The sequence below is a fragment of the Gopherus flavomarginatus genome, chromosome 1 (assembly GCF_025201925.1).
Source record: "Gopherus flavomarginatus isolate rGopFla2 chromosome 1, rGopFla2.mat.asm, whole genome shotgun sequence".
NCBI classification, from domain to species: domain Eukaryota; kingdom Metazoa; phylum Chordata; order Testudines; family Testudinidae; genus Gopherus; species Gopherus flavomarginatus.
In genome coordinates, this window is record NC_066617.1 from 168,881,491 (window position 1) to 168,909,164 (window position 27,674).

General features: G+C 41.0%; 1 long non-coding RNA gene across 1 annotated transcript in view; it reads left to right on the top strand.

Annotated features, from left to right (window-relative positions):
- LOC127055765 (uncharacterized) overlaps positions 1 to 21,691 on the top strand; it is a 34,672-nt gene extending 12,981 nt beyond the window's left edge. Inside the window, exon 3 of the long non-coding RNA XR_007775613.1 lies at positions 21,308 to 21,691. This is a non-coding gene — a long non-coding RNA (uncharacterized LOC127055765). The remainder of the gene's footprint in view (positions 1 to 21,307) is intronic.
- The last annotated feature ends 5,983 nt before the right edge of the window (positions 21,692 to 27,674 follow it).

Below are 27,674 nucleotides of genomic sequence, written 5' to 3' on the forward strand. Positions count from 1 at the left end.
CCTCCACCCCCAACGGATTTTTCCCCCAGCCCCCAAAGCTGCCACTGATCACGTAGCTGCTCGGAAAGCAGAACTTGTAACAGGAAAGGCAGCCTTGTGGTCAGCCGGCCTGAGGGGACAAAGTTCCCCTCACGATGGTTGCTTCCTGGGTAAGGATGTAGGGGCCCGACTGCCTCCCTTGTATGGGCATAAGCCACTCGCGACCCCGCAATTGGCTTATCACAAATTATGACGAAAAATTCGCTATATATTCCTGACCCCCTCCCGGGGACGGGGGAAGAGAGAACTCGAATTCCCGTCGAACCGTATCCAGGCCTGATCAACCTGGCTCTCTCCTGGCTCACGCATTCCCCAGAGCCTGACTGCTTGCCGGCCGTAATGAAACTTTTGTGGTTTGTATGTGTAAGTATAATTAGTTGTTAAGGATATCTGTATATCTGTGTTACTAGATAAGAGGCAGAGACTGGTTCCAGCTGCCCCAAGGCTCCTGCTAGGGGAAACCCGTTGACCAGGAAACCTTGAACGCAAGGGGGACCAGTTGAGCCTAGCAATTTGTGTCTACTAAGATTAGTTGCTGCATTTATGAGTACTAACAGCACCAATATCACTTTTATTAACCCCTGGGACGACCTGAATAATTACTGGGACTTAGAAAAATACCAGGGCCAACTTCTATTTGTAATTGTAGTGTTTGTGTTATTTGTTCTAGTATTATATTGTAAGCCCAAGCTGTAACTAATTGTGTTATCCCTTATCCTTATCTGTGACTCCTTTAATAAATCCTTAATCGTTAACACTACGACTGATTGCTTGCGTTATCCCCGTCACTACCCTTGGGCACTTGTCACCCCCCCCAGGGCATCCAGTGATCGAACCTCCGCCCTATTCCAACGCTCATTACCCGGTAGATAACGGGCACCTGGTGGCCATATCGGTGGAGCGAGGGGCGAGAGCAATCTGTAATCAACATGTGTGTTTGTATATGTATATATGTTTCAAAAGGGAATAATGATATAGAAGATTTCAAGGAATAATAATATATTTTAAATAAGACATTTTAGCCTAAAGTGATTTTATAAACTATAAGCATACTGGTTTCCTGGAACCATGCTGGGGATGCAGGCATATGGACAAGTGGAGAACAAGGAGATGAGAGTCTGGCCTAAGAACATTGGGCCAAATCTCTACATACTTAAAAGCAATATGATAATTTATTATCAACATAAAGTTGAGAGGACCTTTTATTTCAAGGTCATATCAGAAAGTCATACTCTGATAGATATAGCATGTCCCTGCAATATCCTTGGAGATCTTATTGAATTAAGTTTAAGTATCTTTGGTGTCCATTGTATTAAATGCAAAGGACTATTTTGAACAATGTTGCAAACAAGAAATTACTTTCAGGACCACACATGTGAAGTGGATTTCCTGGGAAATAGTTAGGGGGAGGTGAAGGCAAATTCCTCCCCCTGCCTCCGGTTATGCAAAATATCAGCTTGTTGAAGCTACTTTCTGAGGAGAGGGTGATTGATGATTACCTGATCCCAGGGTCCCAAGATCAAAGGCCCAAACTGTGTAAAGGAGGGACTCTGATTCATGGGTTTGCTTGTTCAGAGCTAACAGTTGTGATGAAAAACCCCTTGGTGGGGTTTGAAAGACTGGTCGGTCACCTGTCAGAGCCCTCGCTGGAGTTGGGGTGATCTCTGGTAAGCTTATTAGTATCTATGTAGGTTCTTTTGGTGTTTCAATATGTTTTGTCTATAATGCTTTCTCATTAAATGTGCTTGCTTAGAAAGGCTTATGTGGTAACTTCTAACTGTGGGCAATTACCCGGTTTATATCCTTTGAGGAGAAAGCAAAGTACGCCTGCTGAGTAAGTCTGACTTGACAGGGAGCTCATAGTGTACGCAGGGAACTGTGCAGCTTGGAAATACCCTTGTCAGGAGCAAAAGAGTCCCGAGTCTCTTCCCAAGAGGGGTGATGGCCGAGGAGCCAGGAGGCTAAAATGGGTGCCCTCCCTGTACCACAAAGAGGGAATATTGATGCAGTTGCCCTGAACTAAGACAGAAGGGAACTTTTATTTCAAGGTTACATCAGAAAGACATACTGAGAGTAAACTGCATGTTGTTCAATTTTATCTGTCAGAAGGACTAAAGAGGGAGCTGCCCCTGTTAGAATTTGAACCTTGCTTGTTTTCAAATCTAGGTATTTCCAGCCTAATACTGAGACCACTTTGCCACTAGGTAGAACAGGTGTCAGTAAGATTCTGAGTTGTCTAGAGAGGAAAGTGATAGTGTAAAGAGATAGTGAAGTGTAAGTGTAGGACTGGGACCCAGGAACCACTGATTTCTAATCCTCACTCTTTGTGTGAGTCACTTATCCACTTAGTAGCTCAGTTGCCTCCTCTCTGAAATGGGGATTAAATATTTACCTCAAAGGACTGCGGTGAGGGTTAATTAGCTAATGGGATCTAAAGCACTCTGAAGACAAAAAACACTCTATAAATGCTTCATAGTAGTCGTGTTGTTGGGGAAAAAATAGCAAATAGGTTTTTGAGCACCTAGCATCTGAATTAGTGGGATAACTTGGGTGATAAATAGTGCATCTCCATAAGTCTTTCACAGTTATAGCATAGCATTAAGGGAACTATTGCAAAATATGTGCAGTGGCATTATGGCAATTCATTTTTTAATACCTACTTAAAAACATTTCTTAATGTTTCTCTGTTACCATTCAGGAATCTGGATGCTGCATAAACTCTAATTATGAGTTTAGACTTTATGTGAGACAATCAAAATGTCTTTAGTCCACTGATATTTCAAAATCAGTAACTTTCCCCACATCCCACCAAATGTGGCTATACCAATTATAGAAGGGGCCATATGCAACTTTTTAACAGTATAGATCCTGTTCAGAGGTCATCATTTATTATCTGGGACTGAAAAATATATATGAACTTAGAAAGAAGAAACACCTCAGTTCTCTTTGGACGTGAGTTGCTTCTAGCTGGCTTGCTGTTCGAATGTACTTCCTTTCTATCTTTGTGAATGAAAGCTGAAATTCGTATCCAGTTCCAGAAAGGAGTCCTTCTGTTTCATTTTTTTTTAAAAAAAAAGAAGACTGATGGAGTCATAAATAATTTATGAACTTGGTATATTGATTTCTTTAAGCACTTATAGGAAATTATACATTTGTGGCTTCAAGAAATAGTTGGACCAATTTAATCACATAAAAATTATACTCCTTTATAATTCTTTTGAAATGGAACATTAATGACCACTGGGTCATATAGTGGGGTTGGGATGGAGAGGGGTAACTCCACAGATTGAAGAGAGATAGAAGGGTCAAAAATCTGTAGGTTTCTCGTAAAGATGACTCCTGCTCCCCCACATGGCAAAGGTTTCAGATGAAATTGAGTTGACATCTGTGTGATTACAAACCAGCCTTTCCATAAGGAATTGATATAGACTCTAATAACAATATTAAATAGCATAATGCAGACCAGAGCCACAGAGGATTGTCAGCACTTTAGATAGACTTTTGCTCCATTGTAAATGTCAATATGTAGAAGGCTCCTGCTCCAACACAACTCAACCCCCAAATCCAATAAAATATCTTGTTCTGGGTAACATTTTTTAAAAAAGGCAAAATAGAGGCCAGATATTCAGCTGGTGTAGATCAACCTAGACCCATTGACTTCAGTGGAGCTATGCCACTTCACACCAGCTGAAGATCTGGCTCTACGTGCTTTTCTTTTTTTTTTAAGTTTACATTCTGTAAGATGAAGTAAAATGAGCTTGCTTCTAGTCTCATTGAGGACACAGTTAAACAGCTCATTATGGCCAATGGTGCAGGATTAGGGAAGGCAACATTGCCTATTCTTTGGGATTTCTGCCAAGAGGGATCAGCTTTAAGTGGCGATTGGACAGGTCTGAAGGAGTAGTGTAGCAAGCTACCAGGACAGAACTGCAGTGGCTGCACTGGGTATAATGTATCCATTTCTTGTTGTGACCCACAGTTTTCTGACTCAGGAACAATGAGAACAGCTGAGCCATAATGACCTTTTCCTTTGAACATTATATTCAAAATCTACAGTACTTGCTGAGAATTAATGCTGTAAATGTAAAATGTATATATATGCTACACTTCAACACACATTTTAATAACACCCAGCATTTATTTGATGATCATGCAATAACAATTTTATTAAATATAAATGTAGGGGTCTGTTTTTTGTTTGATGCACATTTATGCTAATATCTTACATTAGCATTTTTATGAGTGAGATTTCAATGACAAACATATTAATATATCCCTGGGCAATGTTCAATCTGATGGCATGAGTTCCTGTTCCATTTTATTTGAGGAGCTAATATATTTTCCCACTTGTCAAATATGAAATGATAAAAAGTTTAGGAACAAACTGAACCATTCAGTTCCTGTGACCTGCGGAGTGGTAATGGCAGATAGAGCCTTTGACCTTCTAAGTTGCTTGTTCAAAGCCAGTCCAAGTCAGTGGTGAGTAGTGACTGATCACCATTGCAGATGATGACTGACTGGTGGCTTATGGAAAAGAAGTAGGTGGCCTCAGTCTAGTTCCCAGTGGAAAAGTGTCCACTGAATAAAATCACCTCTTTAGTTGACCTCTTACTGCCAGGTTTACAGGAGAGGCTAAGGTCTGACTTGGCATGGAGAGTGGATCATCTCTTGGAGTGTGGGGGAAACGTGCTGTCCAATGGGACTTCAGTTTCTAGGACTGTCATCTTTCACAGCAGTGTCCACTGACAACCTGGACATCATCTCAGAGGAGTGGGCATTAGAGCTTTCTGCTTGGTGTCCCCTTCTAGTTCCCTTTTCATTGTGACTGTGGTGCTTGCAAACCAAGTGCCAGCTCTTGCCAAGGCCTTAGACCTCAGCCAAGTATTGACCAATTCATTGCTGGAAACAAGTCAGTTTCCCCTGTGTGTTAGTATTGTTAAGATGGGTATTGAATTTATGACAATGCATTGAGTGTTTAGACTTTATGAAATGCTTGTAAGCTGCTGCATACATTAATCTCACATGCTATAAGATAATATTGAAGTTTTTGCTTTGTAACTGTAAAAAAATGTTTGCCCTGAAACTGTTGGCCTGTCACGAGGGATTGTCTTCTGCTCATTAAGAAGACTATCACATCTAAATGGGCCAATGTGGGAATCACAATACAAAGCCTTTGTTATTTACCCCTTCACAACTATGAAGACAATATGTGCAAAAGGGTTTGTCCCATCAGGTTGAATTCTGAAAGAAGGAATTTAAATTAGTAAACAAGAAAAAATTTTCATCTGTTTTGCTGTTTGGACTCTCGCAGGGCTGGAGCTATTAAAGCAGAGATCCCCAGGGTCAACCAGATTAGCTCTAAAATTCAGTGCTGGCAGATTGCTATGACTCTACAGTTCCAAAAGGTGACTGTAATTTGTGTGTGCACGTTTACCTGTTCTAACCTGTAAATAACTGTCTCATTTCTTTTTCCGAATTAGTAAATCCTTAGTTAGTTTACTATAGGATTGGCTACAAGTGTCGTCTTTTGCTGTGATATCTGAGATACAAACTGACCTAGGGTAAGTGACTGGTCTCTTGGGACTGGAAGCAACTTGAATCTGTTGTGATTTTTGGTATATAGCAACCAACTGTCACTAAGTCCAGTTTGTCTGGGTGGCAAGATAGACTGGAATGCCCAATGGGACTGTCTGTGACTACATGGTGAGACTGTTATAGTGTTTCAGGAGTTCACATTTGTTAATAGGTTGGTGAAGTCTTATTATAGGACATACAATCAGCTTGAGGTGTCTGCCCTACCTTTTAGCAGTCTGACCTGAGGCTGGCACTCATGGTTGTGAACCACTCCAGACAGTGTGGCAATGACCTTGGCCTCACTCCTGTTCCTATGCTTTTTCCTTTGAATCCCAAATGTAGCAGACATTTGGTTTTGGAGGCCCTTCTCTGTTATGGAGTGGGAGACCATTGTTGGTTTGGTGTGAATCTCTTTTTGGTGCTCCACCTCCTTACCAGCAATCAAATAGACATTCGTCACCAGCACTGTTGGCTGCTAATGTGTTCACCAACTCATTGAAAAACGATGAATTTATTAGGTTGGACGACATCTCCCACAGTGCACCATGGCTAGGTACTCCTATGATGAATTGCCTCCCTTCTCCAAGAGGGGAGATTGTGGTGTATCATGGGAGATCATGTCCAATCAGGGACCCTGATTTATAGAGGAGAACGGGAGCTAGGAGCACCCAAACTGTCCCTTGAGGCAAAGCAGCAGCTTTTCCAAATCAAACTATTCTGTTGTTTGGCTGAAATTTTTTTTTGGTCAAAATATTTTGGTATTAATTTTTTTGCCAAAAGTCAACACTTTCCCTGAGGTAAACACATTTTTGTTGACCAGGTCTAGAAAATATCCTTCCAATACTGGACTTCCATGAATGAATTCAGATCGCAATGCACATGGTGACCTTCATGTTTCCGAAGGGTGGAGTGCTAGAGCTCAAAGTGAACTCGGTGGGAGCTGCATTGGTTCGAGCAATCTACAATCTTTAGGGAGACAGCTCGTGAACCACAAATGGGGCTAAATTCAGTGGAATAATTTGCTCACAGCAAACAAATGCTGTGTGGACACTACAGTCAGATCCGTACATGGTGTGAAATAAAATAAATGTGAAGTACATAATCATTTTGTGTTTGTGGGAAGATTCAATTTGGGAATATGGATTGATGAAGGGATTATGGTAGACCCTCTAACTATGTAAAAGGAGTATCTAATTATTGGGGATATCCTAAATCTGATGCTGGCTGGCTAAGATCCTGATTCTACAAGCACTTGAGTATGTGAATAACCCCAACCCTATTCAGCACATGCTTAAATTCTATCTGCAATGTTTCACTTATGCCCCAATGTGTGTCTATCTGCCATGCTATTTCTCTTTAAGGGTGCATTAAAATAAGGGATCCTACCCATTGGAGAGAAACTAATGTTCATGTCTCAATTAGAAACATTGTTCTCTTTTGAGATAGCATTGTACTCTGGGAGGGTTATGTTATCAGTCACTGTCTAATCGCAGACAAAGCAATCTGTTACTCAGATACAATAAGGATAGTGCTGATTCTGATTGTGACTCAGGACTGAAGTGGAGGAGTGTGCATACTGTGGGAGAAGTTAGCAAGGGGGTAGGCAAGTGAGAGCTGGGGGTTTAAGCTTTGAATAAGAGTATGAGAAAAGCATTATGATCAGCATCTAGTAGGAGGAAGAGGGAAGACTAGTGACAAAGGGCATATGCTGATCATATCTTAGCAAAGATAATTGGACCAGATTTGATTCCAAATAAAAGAAATGATGGACAGCTGTGAATTACAAGGTTATATAATGCTGCTGAGCAGCTTCTGGTGACATCTTGAACAGAAAAGCAATAAAGAGGATTAATGGGGCTGCTTTTTCAATCTCTCTGCAGAGCAACTCACCGAAAAATGCCTGGCCATTGCTTGCTAAAAAACAGATCAAGGATCTGCATGCCAGATATGCACAGCTGAATGGCTGCTGTGCTAATACTTGCTGCTTATGTTCTGCCTAGCAGTTAAGACTGTGTCCAGAACAGACACACACACAGACCCTGTTTACAGCTCATTTTGGAAGATTTTCCTCTTTACCCATTGCTCACTTCTGATTTCGGCCTTGTTGTTAATTCCTGCTGTGGCCGCGATGCTCTATGTTTAAGAGTTGGAGCTTAATCCAACAACAGGGTGACATTTTTCAGATGATATATTTGGGTATCAAGCTCCCAGTGCATATTGTACTTTTTTTTTTTGAAACTGGCTAGCTGGGGGTATGAGGAGGAGAAATGACTGCTTGCCTGCTTCCTGCTCAACTCTGAATGCCACAGGGAGTCTGCAGGGGGAGCACTGGCTCTGCCTGTGCTGAGGAGAGTACCTCAAACAGGATGACTCCCCCGCTACAGCCAGACTAGCCATGGAAGGGAAGAAAAAGGGAGCCAGAGAACCTGGAAAGAAGACTGCAGATATCCAGCGGGCCTGCAGCGGGAGGAAGAGGATGAAGTGACTAAGATAGAGGATCAATTGGACAAGGAGAGGCAGAAGATTAATTGTCTAGGGATGGCTGAGGGAAGTGGCAGGTTAATTAGATGTGGTGAGTCCACGGGCCAAGGCTAAACTCACTGGAAGCAGAGGAATGACTCTTGGGTTAGAGGACTAGATGATTGGTTGAGGGTACCTAAAGGGCAGAGAATGGATTGTGTGATTGATTAGTTGGTCTTTCAGAGAATGGCCGGGGTGGGAAGGAGATAGGGATTGCATTGAATGGTATTCTAAGAATGGATTTGATTGGGACCCTTGAGGGCTAGCTTGAGAATCAGTTCATTAGGGAGCCTTGGGTAGAGAAGATTGATTGATAGATAGGGTGGATTGGTGGTCAGAAGAGGAATTGAAGGATCCTGGGGGGAAGGGATTGAAGAGGATGACTGATGGTGGCAAGGATGGGTTGGCAGTCTGAGAAGGGCAGAGGGTGCGGCAGGAGCTGAGCAGAAGAATGAGAACAAACTATGAAACTGATAAGAGCCTGGGGAAGGAGAAAATCATTCCTGAATCTTGGGATGGAGGAGAAAATTGATTGGTGTGGCTGGGTTATGAGGTTTGATTAGAGTAGAGAATTGATTTAGGAACAATGTACCAGCAAGCAATGGCTCAGAGTGCTGTTGGCTGTGTTGAATTACCCAGTTGCTTTGTGCGTGTTGTGGCTGGAACTAATTTGGAGTAGCATTACAAGTTGGGTACACTATTTTCATCTCCTCTGCCTCTGAACTACCATCAGCTCCCTCTCCAGCAGAAGGAAACTTCAGCATAAATGTTTCTTCATTAACAAATCTAGTTATTTTTATAAAGCAGTGACATGCAAGGCCCCGGGTACCATGGGAAAGTGTTTTTTGAATTAATAGTACTTGGTTCATTTCTTTAACACATTTACTAATGTTATCCTCAAGTCCCTGTGCCTGCTGCTTAACTTGGCTTCTAGCTGCAGTGTTCAATTCAAAATAAATAATTATACAATAAAAGATGAAGACAAGTGGGTTTCATTTCAAAGTCAGATGGTGTTTTGACATTGCCCTCTTCCCTACAGCACTGGTGAGGTACAACAGTGTACACAGGAAGAGTCATTCCGATGTCACAAAGTGATTTTAAATAATTTGCATGAATATTCATGTCGTCTAGTATATGAGCTGCTATCATGATTCCATCAAGTATCAAGGGATGGTAATGTGGTGCTATTTTGATGACCTTCTGTCTTGTTACTCCTCCCAACAATCTCTATCTATCCCTTTGGGTCCAATCCTGGTGGCATAGACTCTACTGCATCTGATTACATTAATTTTAAACAAAATGGAAGGAGATACAATTCAGTGACATTTAAAAAAATCTGGGCATAATAATGTTTTATTATGTTGCCTGCATGAAAAATCACAAACCTATTGCAGTTATGTGTCTGTGCAGCAATGTCCTTGCTATAAACCAAGGTGATGTAATAACTTCAGGGGCAATATTTCAGTTTGGTTTGAGTCACTTTCATTTAGCGTGGCTTTGTGGGAACCAGAATCGTTAGCTATGTTTTGCTAACTTTAATTTGAGCAGACTGTTGTCAGTTTGCGAGGGTCACCATTGTCCCCAGAGGAGCACTCCCAGAATCCATTCTTCAATAAACTGAAGGAGAATGAGAGAATAACTTTTACCAAAGTGAAAAGTACTGAGAACAGCGGTGCAGTTTGGACTCTTTGTTCCTAATTACGAGGATCACTAGAGGGAAGTTAGTTATAAATGAGTATAAAGACTAATCATTTATTTAGGCTACTGGATACAGATTGACCCTATAGTTCTCACTCTAATACAACCTATGCTGTTTGGTGTCATCCTGTTGGGTGTGTCTCAATCTTAGCCTTCATTAACCTGTCAGGTAAACAAATTAATGTCACGATCTGAAAGAGGGAAGAGGGTGGTAGGAGGTAGAGTGGAACGGAACATGCATCTTTCAAAATTGAAACTGAGTTGGAGTGGACTCTCTCGGAGGATTTCTGGCTTGTCTGGAGTCAGGAATAGTTATGGAAACAACAGGCCTCATGATATTTTGGCATTTTCCCTCTGGTACTGCCGGGTTTATTAGGAACTGGGGAACCTTTTGGGAAAAGAGGACTGGTACAGGTAGGATGGGGCTCAACCTAAACCAAAAGGGAGCCAGATTGCTGGCACGTAAAATTACAAAGGTTGTAAGGGAGTTTTTAAACAAAAGGCTGGAGAAAAGCTGATTGGTGTTGAGGAGCACATAGTTCAGACAGACACATCCCTTAGGGGATACTCTATATCTTAAAGAGGAGCAGATGACTGGGCAACAAAATGGCAGATGAAATTCAATGCTGGTAAATGCAAAGTAATGAACATTGGAAAACATAATCACAGCTATACGTGCAAAATGTTGGCCATTACCACACAAGAAATCAATCTTGTTTTCAACGAACTAGCCACAATAACTACGTGTGCTGAATGGGCAGCAGCAGTTAACAGCATGTTAGAAACCATTAGGAAAGGGATAAAAAATAAGACTGAAAATATCAAAATGCCACTGTATAAATCCATGGTCCATCCACACCTTGAATATGCTATATAGTGCTGGTCACCCCATTTCAAAAAAGATATATTAGAATTAGAAAAGAACACAGAGGACAACAAAAATGATTAAGGGTATGGAACAACTTCCTTATGAGGAGAGATTAAAAAGACTGGGACTGTTCATCTTAGAAAAGGACAACTATGGGGGTGGTATGATAGAGGTCTATAAAATCATGACTGCTGTGGAGAAAGTGAATAAGGACATGTTGTTTACTCCTTCACTTTCCATTAATTTCATTGAATTTCATTCAATGAAATTAATGGGCAGCAGGTTTAAAACAAGCCAAAAATGGAAGTACTTCTTCACACAACACACAGTCAACCTGTGGAACTTATTGCCAGATGATGTTGTGAAGGCCAAGAATATGAATGGGTTCAAAAGAGAATGAGAAGTTTTTGGAGGATAGGTCCATCAATTTCTATTAGCCAAAGTGATCAGGGATGCAACCCAATGCTCTGACTGCCAGAAACTGGAATTGGACGGCAAGAGATGGATCACTTGATAGTTGCTCTGTTCTGTTTATTCCCTGTGAAGCATCTGGCACTGGCAACTGTTGGAAGGCAAGATACTGTGCAAGATGGACCCAGTATGGCCATTCTTATGGCCTTATCTGAGATGGGTCACATGCTTTAAATATCACTTTCTGTCACTGCTTTGAACTTCTACAGGCCTATCTAGGATGGGAATAAATAAAAGGGTTACTTTCGGATAGCAGTTAACACACACACATAGAAACCATAATGTGTCTCATTTCTAAAGCCCAAATAATTGTATTTGAAGTTTCTTCACAGTATTAATACTGGTGAGGTTGGCATGTTCTGGAAATACAAGGGACTGCATGCCCTCATAAGATAACTGAGGAGTCATTATTTTGAATTTGGGTCTGGTAGAGAAGGGCATATTCCTGGGATATTCAGCATTTCATTCCATCTCTGATGGAAATCTGAAATAGGTGCAAAAACTGTGAAGTTGGAGTATCTGTCAGTCAGTGGCTGGAAACGTGTTGAAGAACATGGACAGTGAAAACATTGCTCAGATACTTTGTTCTGTACAAAAAGACACGAAGGGATATAAAATAGCTTCCCTGTCATCTATGACAGTGCAGCACATGTTCATGATCAAGGCAGTGAATTTCTCTTAATCAGGTCAAACCTCCTTTTTTGGTACTAGACAGGTGGAATTGTGCATTTTTATGGTGGTGTAGGAAAAAAACCTCTACTTCTGTGTTGCTACATGATTGGAACATGACCGTTGCTATCATTAATATTGCCATTATTAGACTATTGCAACAAATCTTATACAAAGTATATCATGTAAGGTGTCAGTGGAAAAGTTATGATTTGCTAAATAAAATAATCCTGTTTGTATGCATCTGTCACCTTCATCGTTGTATCTAAAGTTATGAATATTTACTATATACCTGTATTTCAAATGTGTTTGCTCCTCTGATGACACCCACAAGGTAATTTACATCCAGTCTGGCCAGCACATTGCAAATGAACTATTTGAGTTGTTGGTGCATTAAGGAACATGTAACTCTTACAATGTATCTTCTTACATAGAAGAAGCTCATCCCTGCCTAGTGAGCCTTCCTGTGGACTGTTTAGCCAGAATATAGGTAATGGCCGATCCTATGAGTCATCAACCAGGTAAGAGCATGTGACTTTCTCATGTGACCCTGGACTACATCTTGTGCCTGTAATTTTCCACAAACTAACACTGAGCATCCCTTCCACATGGGAGAAGGTATAAAAGACCTTGGAAGTATCTCCATTTTGCCTCTTTCCTTCTCTGATCTCTGGACTATGGACTGACACTAAAGGAATATTCCAATGGACTAAGGACCTTCCAACCTTTTGGAAGTTACTAGAGACGTTACAAGAAAGCAATCTGTAACATCACTGCTTCAAACCTGCTACAAGAATTCTGCAATGATTGTATGTATATGATTCCTTCGACCATTTAAGCTCTCCTCTTTCTTTTCTCTTATAAATAAACCTTTAGATATTAGATACTAAAGGATTGGCAACAGCCTGATTATTGGGTAAGATCTGAATTATATATTGACCTGGCTATGTGGCTGATCTCTTGGGATTAGAAACACCCTTTGTTTGATAAAATTGGTTTTAAATAACCAGTCATCATTAAGTCTAATGTCTGGGTGGGGAAACAAGATCTGGAATGCTTAAGGAGACTGCAGTTTGGACTTCAGTGTAGTCAGAGAGAAGTTTATTTTTGTTACTGGCTTGGTATATCTTATGGAAGAATAACCACCAGTTTCAGGTGAGTCTACCCTATTTCTCAGCAGTTTGTCCTGAACATGGCATCCTCAGCGGTGACCCACTGAAACACAGTAACAGCTTCATTTCATGCACTTATGTGATTGCCCAATTCTTCTTTGAAATTTGATGTACCTAATGCCAGAAGGGGTGTTGAGTTCTACTGGCCAAATTCAACCATATAGTCCTATTGACTTCAGTAGAATTACGTCCATTTACACCAGCATTGATTCTGCTTCAAGGATACTTTGAGGAGCTCCATGCCTTTCACTTCTCTAGCCACATCATGGCACAGTTCTGTTCTCTATAGGCTCTTATACCATGCTCATCATCATAGTATATGGGTGCCCTGCCATATATCAAGTTGCCATAGCCCCTGAATTTTGATTTAGGAGTCAAAGTTATGGAAAAAGACTGAGTGTTAAAAGAGTAAAGATGTTGATAAATAAATGTACCCCTCACCCCCCAAAAAGCTGATTCCCCAAGTCTGCAAATCATTGAAACATGTATAACCTGAAGCACATGACTAGTCCCATTAAGTTCCATAGTACTGCTCACGTGCTTAGCTACAGACATGCTTAGGGGCCTTGTTGAACAGGGACTATGATAGTGGGGATTCTGTCTGCAGGTTATATCCATATAAATATGAAGTAACATTGAAATCAAGGGGGCAGAGGTTACTCTAGACCAGGGGTAGGCAATCTATGGCACGCGTGCCAAAGGTGGCACGCAAGCTGATTTTCAGTGGCACTCATACTGCCCGGTCCTGGCCATTGGTCTGGGGGGGCTCTGCATTTTAATTTAATTTTAAATGAAACTTCTTAAATGTTTTAAAAACTTTGTTTACTTTACATGCAACAATAGTTTAGTTATATATTATAGACTTATAGAAAGAGCCCTTCTAAAAACGTTAAAATGTATTACTGGCACATGAAACCTTAAATTGGAGTGAATGAATGAAGACTCAGCACACCACGTCTGAAAGGTTGCTGACCCCTGTTCTAGACTGATGTGGGTGTGACTGAGAGCAGAACTGGCCCCTTTGTTTCTAGGAATGAATATGTACTTTACTGCTGAACTTAAAGAGAAGTATTTATCAGGGGAACAATTTGTATAGTGGGGGTGAGGAAAGCCACTGAACCAAACTAGAAACCCTGTATACAAAGGAAACCACTTCAAGCCAAGAGGTGAGGCAACACCATCAGCACTCCTAGTTCCAGCACCTATGGTATTTACTCTCACCTGAGCTGAACACATTCAGTAGCAGGAAGCATCAAACATTCTGTCTGGGTGATGTTTCAAAAATGTAAAGCTTGACAAGGGATCAAACACAAGCCTTGATTCTTGATACTGCGGGCTAAAAGGATTAAATAACTTTTTAACCAATATCCCAGTAGTTCCTGCTGTATTTATAAATGAATGCCTCTAGATCTTTTAAACTGAATTTTAAATAAACCTTTTCATTGGAAAAGACGCCAAGCACAGTGTTCATAGCAAAATGTGATTTACAGAGGTCATAGAATTCTCATTTCAACCTACTGCACAGAATCAAATGGCAGATGGAGACATATTCTCACTTTGATAGCTGGCTATTTTTGTATCTGTTATTTTTTAAAAAAGAGTAAATGAAATAGCAGATTTGGAAGGAGTGCAAGCAGCAAGGGTGGTGTGTACCCACTTAATATCAGTTTTATTTTCTTGCTGGGTGAAATTTTACAAATGTTCTGCTAATCAGAATCTTGACATTACCCTCAAGAAAATGAACCAGAGGAGGTGTAACCTTTGCAGTATTCCCTCTAAGCGTAAAATGGAATATGTCAGTCTGGCCACAGATGTTTTGTTTTTGAGATGAAGATAGTTATTTATATTGGAAAAAATATTATTACCACTTTGCACATCTATATTCGGGCCTGCCACCTGAGGATCTCAGCATAGCACTGACATTTGAGCTAGATTGCACAAAAGGAGAGGGCAACATGAGCCAGGAAGCCTTTTCTACTGTCGTGATCAGTCATAGCTCATATGCTTCCGCAAGCTCCAGGACCATTCTCTGTTGGTCACTAGCCAGCTCAAAGAGAATGGAGAGGGAAGGAGAGGAACAGGGCCGGTGCTTCCATTTAGGCAACCTAGGTGGTCACCTAGGGTGCTAGGATTTGGGGGGCGGCATTTTGCCACCCTCGGCAGCAATTTGGCGGCGGGTCCTTCACTCGCTCTGGGACCCACCACCAAAGTGCCCCAAAGACTGCGAGCTGCGGAAGGACCCCCTCGCCGCAGAATTGCCGCCAACGACCGGGAGTGGGGAAGGACCCCCACCTACGGCACCAAAAACCCTGGCGCTGCTCCTGGAGAGGAGGTAGGGCCCAGGTCCTAGCCTCACCTCTCCACCTGTACACACAGAGGAACACGCTGCATCTCATGGCCTCCATGAAGGCTAAAAGTAGAACTGTGTTTAAAAGAAGAATGATATAAGTGTATGGAGGCTAAGCCCATCCATGGCTATTAGCCAAGATGGTCAGGGAAACAACCTCAGGCTGTCCCTAAACCTCCAACTGTCAGAAGCTGGGACTGGATGATGGGATGGATCACTGAATATTTGCTCTGTTCTGTTCCTTCCCTCTGAAGCATCTGGCACTAACCACTGTTGTAAGACAGGATACTGGACTAGATGGATCATTAGTTTGATGCAGTGTGACTCTTCTTACCTTAATAGCAGAGGACATGCTCTCGCCAAAGGCTTGGGAAGTTCAGGAGTGATTATGCCTTCTGATGCTCTCGCTCAGATGGGGCAGTTCTGCACAGCCACTTACTTGTGGCTGTGCCTCTCAGGCACATCTGAGCCTTGACTGATTGAGATTCACAACTCCCTTCTGGTGCAGGTATTAAGATACCCATTTTATAGAAAGGCAGGCTAATGCCAAGTTCAGTCTTGGAATAGACAGTTTCTTGACTAGACATTCTACTGCCTTCAATGGGAGCTGTTCCACTCCTTTGAAACCCGAATTAAAACCAGTGAGTCAAGAACAGATTTGGATAGAACCCAATGGTCCTGGCTCCGAGTCCCTTGCTTTCATGGTCCATTCCTGTAAGTGGTGATATGTTACATCAAGCCCATGAGAATAGAATAGGATGTTACATTTTGCATGTGCACATCTGCAAGCACAGAAAATCCACATCCTGGATTTAAACAGTCCTGTTGCAACTCCTGTTCTGAAGATACGGGGAAACTATGAAAGTAGGTTAATTTTAAAATCTAAGAACCCTGACACTGTAGCTTTAAAGCAACATAAAAAATGCCTTTGAGCCATCTGGATTATATTGTTAGGGAGCAGATCTGTATGTAAGGAAAATACGAGTCCTGGTCACTAGCATAGTCTGAAGTAGGAATGGATAAAGCATTGGATTCTAGTCAGGGGCTAAAATCTGGCTCAGCTTCAGGAAAGTCTGTTGAAATATTTAAAGTCAATTTCCCCTATATGAACTTCTAGTCAGAGAGAGTTCAAATGTCTGATCAATGAAGATTCAAAATAAAAGGGGGGTTGTCCTTTTATGTTATGGGGTGGATGTTCTCAGAGCTGTGGTGGAGATGAAATGTCTCACAAGTATAGCCGGTTGAAATTTTTTTCACAAAAATTAGAAAATATATAAATATTTCCAATTTTGAGTGTTCAAAACAGTATTTTTTAATTTTACAAAATTCTTTATGGCTTCCAAAAATGTTACAAACCTCAGAGACCCTTGTGTGAGTAAAAATGGGAGCGAGTGCATCCAGTCAAGGAGCAAGGAAAATGCAGCATGTCATAACCTATATCCAGTCAAAAGCTACACAATGCTAAACAGGAAAAAAATAAAACTAAAAGTTCTCTATAAGATCTGGTCATTACTGTTAATAAAAACCAAAGATGGGGCCTTACGTGTGTCCCAGAGCTCAGATATTAGATCCCCTAACACCTTGGCCTGCATTGGGCTCCTTTGCACCCATTTCTAATGAAAGCGACAACAACAAAAACAAAGCGGTTAACCTGATGTTCAGTCTAAAATTACTTGAAATCAGCATTTGTTTAAAGGATAAAATTATCTCTGCTAGATATGGAACATGCTGAGAGTCCCACATGGTGAGAGAGATTTTTAAATAATAAATTCTGCCTGTTATCAGTTCTAATTAGCAAATTGGATTGTCTCCTGTCACATGTGTGCTTCTGTTCTTCTCAGGCCTTACTTTTCCCTAAAGTGGTGTGTCTGAGGCAACCACACACCTGCAGGGAGAAGGGCATGGGTTTTTTTTTTTGTTTTTTGTTTTTTTCTTTAAGCAATTAAAGGCAGGTGGGACTGGATGCTGTAGTGACAGACAAGAAAGAAAACTCTGATGTCTTTGTTAAGACAGACGGGTTTAGCTTCAAGGGCATTTCTGAAAATGTAGTCTTTTAAGAAAGGAACTAGAAGCTTTGGGACTTGGCACTTTCGGGCAACAGGGATAAGAATGAGATCTAGTTGATCCATCCTCATCTTCTTCCTTTTTGTCTCTTTCTGGCCAGCTTGCAGATAGTTCTTCCAGGGATAAGTTCTAGGAAAAAGGAGCTGGAGGCAAGCCAATTGAACTAAAGTTTAAAGTTTGTCTCTCTCTCTCCACTCCGCTGGTCAGGAAAGAGTGACTGTAAAAATGCCCTACTGGGCTTCTGTATTTATTCATTCTCTGTGGCTTACAAGTCCTGGCTGGAATGATTTAGTTGGGAATTGACCCAGCTTTGAGCAGGGGGTTGGACTAGATGACCTCCTGAGGTCCATTCCAACCCTGATATTCTATGATTCTACGATTCTATGGCTTTTCTTGCCACCAGCCCTGCAGTCTCAACCTGGTTTCTGAAAAATGAAGGTGTATCCTCTCTGCCTTTTACGTCACCAATACAAATGATTCTCTGGTTACCACGTACCACAATTCTGATGATGCTAGAGGCAGAATAGAATCCATCTTTTTCTCCCAAAACTGTTGTGGCTCTGCAGGGATAGTAAAACTTTGGCTTTGTTGTTGAAGTAAGTCAACATGACTTACAGATACACAAGGAACAGCTTTGTTGAATGAGACTGCGCCATCTTTGCATTTAGCAGTTCATTTCCTGACTGCAATGCTTTCTAGTCTCTCTCCCACAACCAAAGGTGAAGCTGATTGGAAACTTGTGCCACAGCCTGCCACCTAATGATAAGTCCACGACAAAGATCTTGATTATAACGATTTATAGCACAAGGGAGGGCAACAGAATACATCACAGAAACCAAAAATAGATTCAGCTCTCAGCTGTTCCTGTGCTCATTCAATTGACCGAACATAAAACTCTGGCTACAACCAAGAATTCCTCATTTAACCTCAGATAAAATTATTTTTTTATCATGAAAGCCTCTGCAGCTTTTATTGAAAGATACCTAAAATATAATGTAGGGCTCAATCCTGAATGGACAGGGATGGGATAGATGACCTAATAGGAACTTGCCATTTCTATCTATTATGTGATTGCATTATAGTGCTCTTATTGAACTACATTAGAATAGCTATAAAATTAGCATCACCCCAGAAATCTGTAATGGACAGTAAGCACTAAGGAGCCAGGTTTGGCAGCAAAGATGGCATAGAACTATTATTAATTGCACCAGGTCACAGTTTAGATCAAGTTAGCTCAGGCATTTGGGAACATCAAGTTCACAATGATTATTACACAGGCATCAGAATAATCATTTCATTCATAGACATATGGCGCCTATCTTTATAATATCTGACTGCTGAATCTGAATTTGCCTTTTTCCTGAAAGTGTCGTTTATCAATTGGTGCCAACTTTTAGCTCAGTTAGAAAATCAACAAGAAAAACTCATAAAATCTTGACATCTCAAAAATAAACAAAATTAAAAGTAATAGTGTTTTAGTCATTGGAATGGGTTCTTTCTCTCATCACCACAGAGAAAAGCTGGGTGGGGAAATCTTTGTCCCAAACCATGAGAATTTGAGATTTAACATTTTTTTCCCATTCTAAATTATAACAAAAAGTTGAAATTTCAAAAATGTTCATGAAAATAATAATATCAGATTGGGTCAATCAAAACATTTTGTTTCAATAATTTTCAAATGTTTGGTTTCCATTTTGACCTTTTAAATTTTTCCATGTTTTTACTATAAATGTAAATCTCAAAACAAAAAAGTCATTTTGACCCAAAACCCAGAAAATTTTAATTAAGAAAAAATTGAAACAATTCCAAAACTTTTCAAATTTTTGTTTAAATAGGAAATTTGACAACACTGACTCTTTCCCACAAACATTTTCAGTTGGGTGAATCTGCATTTCCCAACAAAAGAAAACAAATTGCAGTCAAATTCCTGAGCAGGTATAGTAGTTGACATTGTCTGTTACAACTAGTCTGTTGTAACTGACACTTGGAGATGGACAGCGGTCTGTCCAGCCCTAGAATATGGGGTGCTCAGTGGTGGATTACAGTCATCTTGGTTCCCCCCCCCCCCCCCCCCCGCAACCTCTGCCAAAAGCACAGGAACAGAATACCTATGAATCAGGCCTACTAAGTACTGAACTAACTTTCTCTCACTATGCACACACTTTTAATGGTAGAAAAATAGAATCTTCCACCCATAACCCCTTGCCTCCTCCATATTCACGGCTCTCTAAAACTGGACATGTTGCGTATTAACATCCATAATTCTCCACATACAAACCTTCATCTTGAACAATCTCTTCATCTTAGGCAAGTTTGTGTAAGATCCTGCAGGGCTAGAAGCTGGGACTATAGGGGTTCTGAGTTACCAGCACTTCCACGTAGCCATCAGAAGCTTAAGTCAGGTTTCTGCTGAAGGATGCTGTGAAGTTTGCAAATGCAGGACGTACTACCTAGGAGGGCCTAAGTGGTAGCTTCCCCCGCGCCCCGCAGTCTGCTGATTGTCTTGTGCTGGTATATAAACCAGGAAGCCAGCATGGGCATGGGGAGGTGTCTTAGCAATGATGCAGACTGCCTGCTTCTGCTTCAGACCTTGGCTGACGATGGATCCTGGACCCTGGCTTCTGACCCTGCTTCCTTCCTAGCTCTGTTAGTTGTCTGGTGCCTGACCTTGACTTCCTGGTATCCTGACCTCGCTTGACCCTGATCCTGCTACTTGTCTCCTGACTGCAACCTCATAATTGACTGGTGCACATACCCCAGCCCTGACAGTGTGTTTGTATATGTAGGCTTCATTACATACCATCCTTCAATATTTTCAGTGGTTTCCTGTTCATCCCTGAATCCAAATCAAGGATTTAGGATGTCTAAACTCTTTATGGATTCTCCTTACCATACCTCTTTGACCTCATTCTCCTGTTCCATCACCTACTCACTTCAGTCCTCCAGTTGTTGCGTTCTTCATGCTTACTCTCTAGGACGCTTTACTTTTGGAGGTAATTTAGCTGTGGTGACTAATTTAAGGAATCTACGCCCAATGTGTTAGCTTTGTGTTTTCTTCATGCCAACTATTTAAATATTTAACCCTTTCCCCCTCCCCACACAGTGATCTGTATGTGGATGAATTGTTTTTTCCTGGGCCATGAAATGTGTTGCAACAGATCAATTCCATTGTACTATATTTTGTGCTAGTCTAGGTTCAACATAGGGAACCTAGAGTGAAAAGCTCTGTATCCTATTATCTGCCCCCTGCGGCACCTGCAAGCCACAGTATTTTTTTGGCCATTGCTGACTTACAGACCTTTCTGTCTGACGTCAGTGCTGAAAATCTGAATTCTAGAAATAGAATTATTTTATTTAAAACTTGTCTTAAAAGTAATTTATGTCTAAGCAAGACTTTTAGAAGTTCCCATATACTGTAGATTTAGTTCAAATGATAGTTACTTATATTCTATATTTTAATGTAGAATACAAGAAAAAAAATTGGGAGAAGAGAACTTTCTTGACTGCTATATTTTCCCCAAAGCAAGATACTAACTATTACAGTGAACATATAAAATTAATCTTTCTTATATTTTTGTAATTTCACAAGCAGTAGAATATTAATTGGAACTCGGGAGATCCTACATTTGAAGGGGGGAAATAATAAATTCAGTCACTTTTCTTCTTTCTCACTGAATGCCACTGCAATGCCGCATTATGATTCAGCACACACCATCCACACTAAAAAGCTCATATTCTGGGGTTCAGAGCTTTTCATCAAAGACCCACATAGTGCATCACAACCCTTTGAAAACGTGCAGTGGGTAGGCTGGTGGTATTCCAAATGCTGGCAGATGTACTCACACAAATATGAGATGCTAACGCTTTTCTTTTCTCTATTTTCAGCCAGCCACAAGTTAACAACATTCCAGCTTACACACCTTCTGTTAATGAAGGGAAAGGAGCGATGATACACTGCCAGGAAGTGAGTCTGAAAAGGGAAGTGTGTTTTAATGGGATCAGTCAGCCTGGCCTCTTCTGGATCATTTTCTCCACCTAATCCTGTTGAGCTGCTTTGGATGGTTAAAGGTGACCATCCCAATCCTGTCTGCTCGCAGAAATAGGAACTCAAGGTGAATCCAAAGGAACTGTACTGATTTGAGAATGTAAAAATGCAGGGGGAAATGAAGGCAAAAGGACAAACTGTTGAAGTCACAGCTGAAATTAAAGGTGAAGGGCTAATAAAAATGCCTTCCTCTTCCTTCTCTGTCTAAAGGACCTTTGCACAAGAGGAAATTTCTGAGAAAACTATGATTATTAATACAGTTGGTCTTTGTTAACTGTGTTGGCTTTTATTTTCATTATCACACAAGGGAGGGGTCTAGTCGGCAAAAGAGGACACCTCAGAAGCAGTAGTAGGGTTTCTTTGCCCCTAGCAGATGTGGGGAGAAGGATGAAAGTCTCTGAAAGGCCACATATACATTCCTAATAGGACATAGATGTCTGAAGACCAGCTCTTCTTTCCTCCCCAATGCAATTAGCTGTGGCAAGATTGGGAGCCAAGGATTCCTCATTACCCCTCTCTCCATGAAACATCGGGGAACATTTTCAGAAGTGCTCAAGTCTCATTCTCAAAAACACCAAAGTAATTTAGGTGCTTTTGAAAATTTTACCTATTGGCAACTTCTTCCCCCCGCCCCCCCCAACTCTTTTCTGTTCAGCAAGAGCAGAGGAGGAGAAGGTCATGATGCCCTTGGATGACAGCACTTATCTCCCTGAAAGCAAATGCCAAAGAGACCTCCTTTTGACAATGAATTTCAGTATAAGTTGAGTGAAATTTCATTACAAGGAATATTGAAAGTCTGTTAAAATACACGTAAGCTACTCAAGACTTTCACTGTACTCGAAGGATTAGTCTGCAAACACGTTATACCACTTGAACTATACTAGTACAGTTAAGATGGTACAACCAACCTAGTGTGGCTGCAGTTATATTAGTATTGAGGGGCTTATACCAATATATATTATTCTCCTTCCCTGACAGCAATAAGCTATACTCCTATAAAGCACCATTATGCCAGTAGAGATGTATTAACACTAGTGGTTGTACGGATTTAAAATATTCTGATGACAAAATCATACCCCTTAACTGAAAGAGTTAAATTGGTACAAAAACTGTATGTAGACCAAGGGTTTCACTGTGACCTGACCAATACTATTAGGCCATGATCCTGCACCATTAAAGTCTATGGAAGCTTTGCCATTAACTTCAGTAATATGGGATCACACCCTAGAATTGCTATTTATTCCTTAGCAGCTGTGTGCTTCCCCCCTCCCTCCCCTGAATTGTGCCAGATCCAAACTAGAGAGAGTCATAAGTAGTGTTTGCACTGTGGCATCTAATCCAGCTCAGAACAGGGTTAGGTGACACCATGGCGTAAAATTGCCTGGACCTAGTCAATACAGAGCTTGCACTGCTGGCAACATCATTGCGAAATACGGCCACAAAATTTCCTAGTGCAGAAACATCTTATAGATGGGTTCCACTGTATTTGGAAACAAGAAATTAAAATGTCAGTTCTCGGACACAATAGCAATATTGTTAATAATAAAATAATACTGTATGGAAATGCACTACTAGTTTTTACCTGCATGTAATAAAACATGTCAGGTTAGTTCAACCAGTTACCTGGTACTTTTGCAGAGTTTTTTTTATTTTTTTAAGGAAATTTAAAAGTTTCCAAAAGTTTTGACCACCCTATAAGCTGGGTTTAAATAAAATCAGAATTTTTTTGATCAAAATTTCCGGAATTAAACGTTTTGAATAGTTCTAGCAGAGGTGGCAGCATCATATACTTAGGAGAATCTCTCTCCATGGGGCCGCAGAGTTTGGATAGTGAGGAAGTGGTGACAAGCTACAGCTCTGAAAAGAAACTTCGACCTTCGTTGTTTCCACTTATTAAATCCCAGCCAACTGATCCATGTAATTGCATGAACAGGATGTCTGACATTAGATACAATGATCCTAAATCCAAAGCACATTGGAGTCCCTAGACTCCCACTGACTTCAATGAGCTTTGGAGTAGACACTAAAATCCATATTTAAACACCAAAGCATATATTTAGCTGGATAAATCTGGATTTTAGTTCCTAACTTTTGGCTCTCAAAATCTGAGAATTGTAGCCCATGCATTTAGTACCCAAATTTATTGCACAAGATCTAGTAGCCGGAGTGAAGCTAACAAATTGGCTGTTTTGGCATAGGACTTTGAACAGAAAAGGTTAAAAGGGCTGTAGAAAACCATATTTTTGTTGTGATTTACAACAGTAATCTATCTTATCTGTATCACTATGATGAAAGAGAAAAATGAGAAAAGCAGCAGGAATAGATCATTGTAATAACAACAACAATGTTCTCTATCATTTTGGACTTGTCACTCTAGAAATGATTAGATCCTTGTCTCATCCAAGGTATAGCAAGTAACTGGCATGCTTCCAAAATGAATTAGTAACAATCATACGTAGCCTGGATTTTTCTATGTAGTACAGAGTTTGCCAGAACCCATGGGGTTATTTTTAGGGGCCTACTATAAGCTTAGTATTTGATCTAAAATCCATTGGAGTCAAGTGAGACTCTGTCTATTTACTTAAACAAGCTTTGGATTTGGCTCTTAGTTCACATGTGATTTTCATATCGTAATATTGACTGGGCATGTGCCTTTTTTCCACTTGTTGTGCAGTTTAGGGACAAGAAGAGATTCATAAGAATAAAAGCTTCTCTTTTTCTTTCTTGTTTTCTAATTCCTCACCAGTTTGTGCCTTCACATTACTTGGGAGAATGCTAATGGCTGAAATGGATGAAAACCTGTTTAAAAATTGATAGTCCAGCTCTCAACTTTGCTGAACCTCGCTGAAATCAGTCTGGGTGTTTATCTTTTAATATCTGGCGTCTACCAATGTTGGCTCTTCTCTCTTGGTCTGAGAGCCATATACTCTTGTGAGCAAGTGCCTATCCCAATGTATTTTAAAACATGGTATACATGCTTAATCAAGCCCCCTTCCTGGTCTTTGGCTTTATTAACAAATTTTGAATTAGCAATTTAACAATTTTCAGCTCAAACTTATTCCCAGGCTTGGTTACTCTTAAGATTCTTCCTCGAGGTCTGCTCAGCTCACAGTCTAGATCTCTTCCCATCTCCTTTTCTTCTGGATAGAGAGTAACAAGCCACCTGCCTCAATGAGTTAGCAAAACTGAGTTGATCATTCTTCAGAAGGACCAACACCTGCAAACAGCGTGAATTGTTTTAGGTAAGTACAGCCAGGTTGAGTTTAACAGATACTTTTCATGTTTTAAAACCTTTGTTAATATCATCCTTTGGAGTTATATAGCAGGAAGACAACAGTGCCGTTCTGTCAGAGTTAGGAGCCTTTAGCTGGTAGAATGTTCATTCTGCCTTCCTAGAGCTTTATGGCCTGATTTTCAGAGCTGTTGAGCATCCATAATTTCCACTAAAGTCAATGGGGGCTCAATGCTTCTGAAAATCAGGCTGTTAATATCTGGTAACTAGAGGTCATGAAGTTTGTTTTTTAATCAAACTTTTCTCTCACAGCTCTCTGCTTCTCTGAGGTGTGTAACCTGGAGGCACGGATGCACTGCTCAGTCTGGAGCATCTTCCAGATTCACTGTGGAGGGAAGCAAGGCTCGCTTTGGCTGCATAGTGCCATCACCTCTACATAGCAGTCCTCAGTAACAGGGATTTATATAGGAAAAACTCCCACCACTGCTAGAGTTGGCAATACTTTCCCATGAAATAAAATGTATTCCTGCGAACTGATCTATACTGATAATTGTGCAAATATACTCCCCTGAGATAGAGGCAGATTAAGTTTGTAGTGCCTTTCCAATCGAGTTTGATACATAAAGGCTCATGAAATGCTTTCCCCGAATTGCTCCTATCAGTGTTCCATTAAGAACAATATGAAGGTTCTGAACTATTTATTTGGTCACTTTTCCACTCTGTCATGTTACCCTGGGAACTTGGCTAGATGTACAAGTTCTGCACTAGGAGAAGGAGGATAATTGGCCTGCTTCCTGCAGCACTGTATTTATAAGAATACCTTTCAATGATCTATGTTTGTACTGTCTGGGAGTATGATTTCAATTCTGCCCTTGAAACACACATCCAGCAATGCTGCCAATCCGTATTATTCCCTGTCAAACATTTCACTGACTCAGGAGTCTGTGCACGATTTAAAAAGCTACGTCCTCTGCCAGGGTTACTGCAGCACTGTTGTCTTCAGCAGCAAATTTGGTTAACCTTTTGGGAAGGAAGGGCTGCAGTTCAGACACCTATCTGTCTGTTTCTATAGAACATGATTTTCACCTTTTAGTCGCTATTCTGAAAGGGCCCGATTTACATCTCATTATTGTGTTGTCACTGGTGGGTATTCAACGATCAACAAATTGAATTGTCTTGGTGTGGGAGGTGTTGGGGGACAGACAGTCCCATCCCCATCCAGCATGTTCAGATTGCTTTTATATATGCCTAGCTTCTCGGCCACTCATCTTCTGCTTTTCCTTTATGGCCCTTTTTCATGTAAATTGTTCTTTCCTCTCTAAGTGACAGTTCAACAACAAAGCTCTGGGCATCTCTGCTCAAAACTGATATGTATATCACTGAGTGAAAATATATATATCTATATCTCAAACATACATACTGGCTTTTAATGTAAACAACAGCTGCCATTTTCCTTATAGCTGAGGATTACTTTCTTCTTCTAATTGGTGGAACCTTTGGAGATGTGACAGTATTTAACAGCACATTTCCATGTCTATAATTTGAAAGCAAGCCAAGATTTTGGTAGCTTTTGCGTATGGATTGTCCTCAGTAGCGCTAGTGTCCTTCTTCCCAAATATACTCCTGAAAGGTTACTCCTTTCTCTCTCCAACCCACCTCTTTTTCTTTAGTGCATTTCAAAACATACCAGCAGACCCCTCAAGCCCTCGAAAGGTTGAGCATTTACATTTGCATCCACCCTCTGGCTCTGAGTGTTTGAGTCTGGAGTGGAAATAAATTTGCTGAAATGATGTAGGTAAAAATCCCGAACTGTTCAGTGTTTTTACACTCATGTGTGTGCACACTGCCTGCATGCTCCCTGGTGTGTTTTTATTTTATACAATTTTGTATAGGCCCAGATCCATGGCTGTGTCTGATGAAAACAGACTGTAGCTTGGGGAAGGGCTTTGCAAATGTACTAGAGCCAGTGAGCAATTGGTCTATCCGCAGGCATAGCTTGGAGCTGCCACCATCTGCCTCTGACCCTATGGGGCAGTTTTGGTAGCCAGGAATTTTTACAGAGAAGCCCTGGCCACATTCCCTTTCCCCATTATGCCTCTTATGTTGGTGGCTGAGGTGGTGTGCAATTTAGAAATTGCTACAGCAGTTCTACATGGGTAGAGAATCCCTTTATGCGGGAGGGGGATCTTGAACAGGGTAAAGCCATAGGGTTTGTCTGTTTTTAGTGCAAACACACCACTGAATTGCAGCCACGTTTTAATGTTCACTCTGAATTTTATGCAGTAGTCCCAGAAGAATAGAGAAGCTTAAGTAGCAGAATTTGAAATAACAGCCATAGCATAGCAGTGGTACAGGCAAAAGTACTGTGTGGTATTCTTACAACTCATTAATAGGAATTTTGAGCAGCAGTGAGAAGCGTGACAATGTGGAATTCTCGCAGAAGTTGCCAGCTTTTAACATCTAGGCCTAGATTTCCAAAAGTGATTAGTGGCATCAATATTTAGGTACCAAATCTGAGACCCCTTTAAAGGGGCCAGATTTTCAGAAAGCAGAACTTTGGCACTTTGTAAACATCATGCATCTTCAAGTTATCTCAAGTTGGGCTCCCAAAAGTTGTGGCACTGAACAGCACTAGTGGCTTTTGAAAAGTTAAGCTCAGAAAGGGTTAACATGACTCAGAAAGAGCTAAAAAACCTGACAGGTCACACCTGAGGGAGAGTTAGTCTTGATAGGCAATCTTTGATTGAGGGCACAGCCCAGCTAAGCAGGAGCAGGCAGGGCTGAGATGAGACCAAGCAGTGAAGGCAGCTGAAGATTGGCTTGTGGAAGCCAAAGAGGAAAGGAGAAGCCCTGGAATTGCAACCTAGAGGGAAAGGTGGGCCTAGGGAGGTGGTGGAGAAGGAAATTTGATAGAGGTGGAGTAGGAAAAGGCTCAGGAAACATCAGCAAGATTTGGGATGGTACAGGTCTTCGCT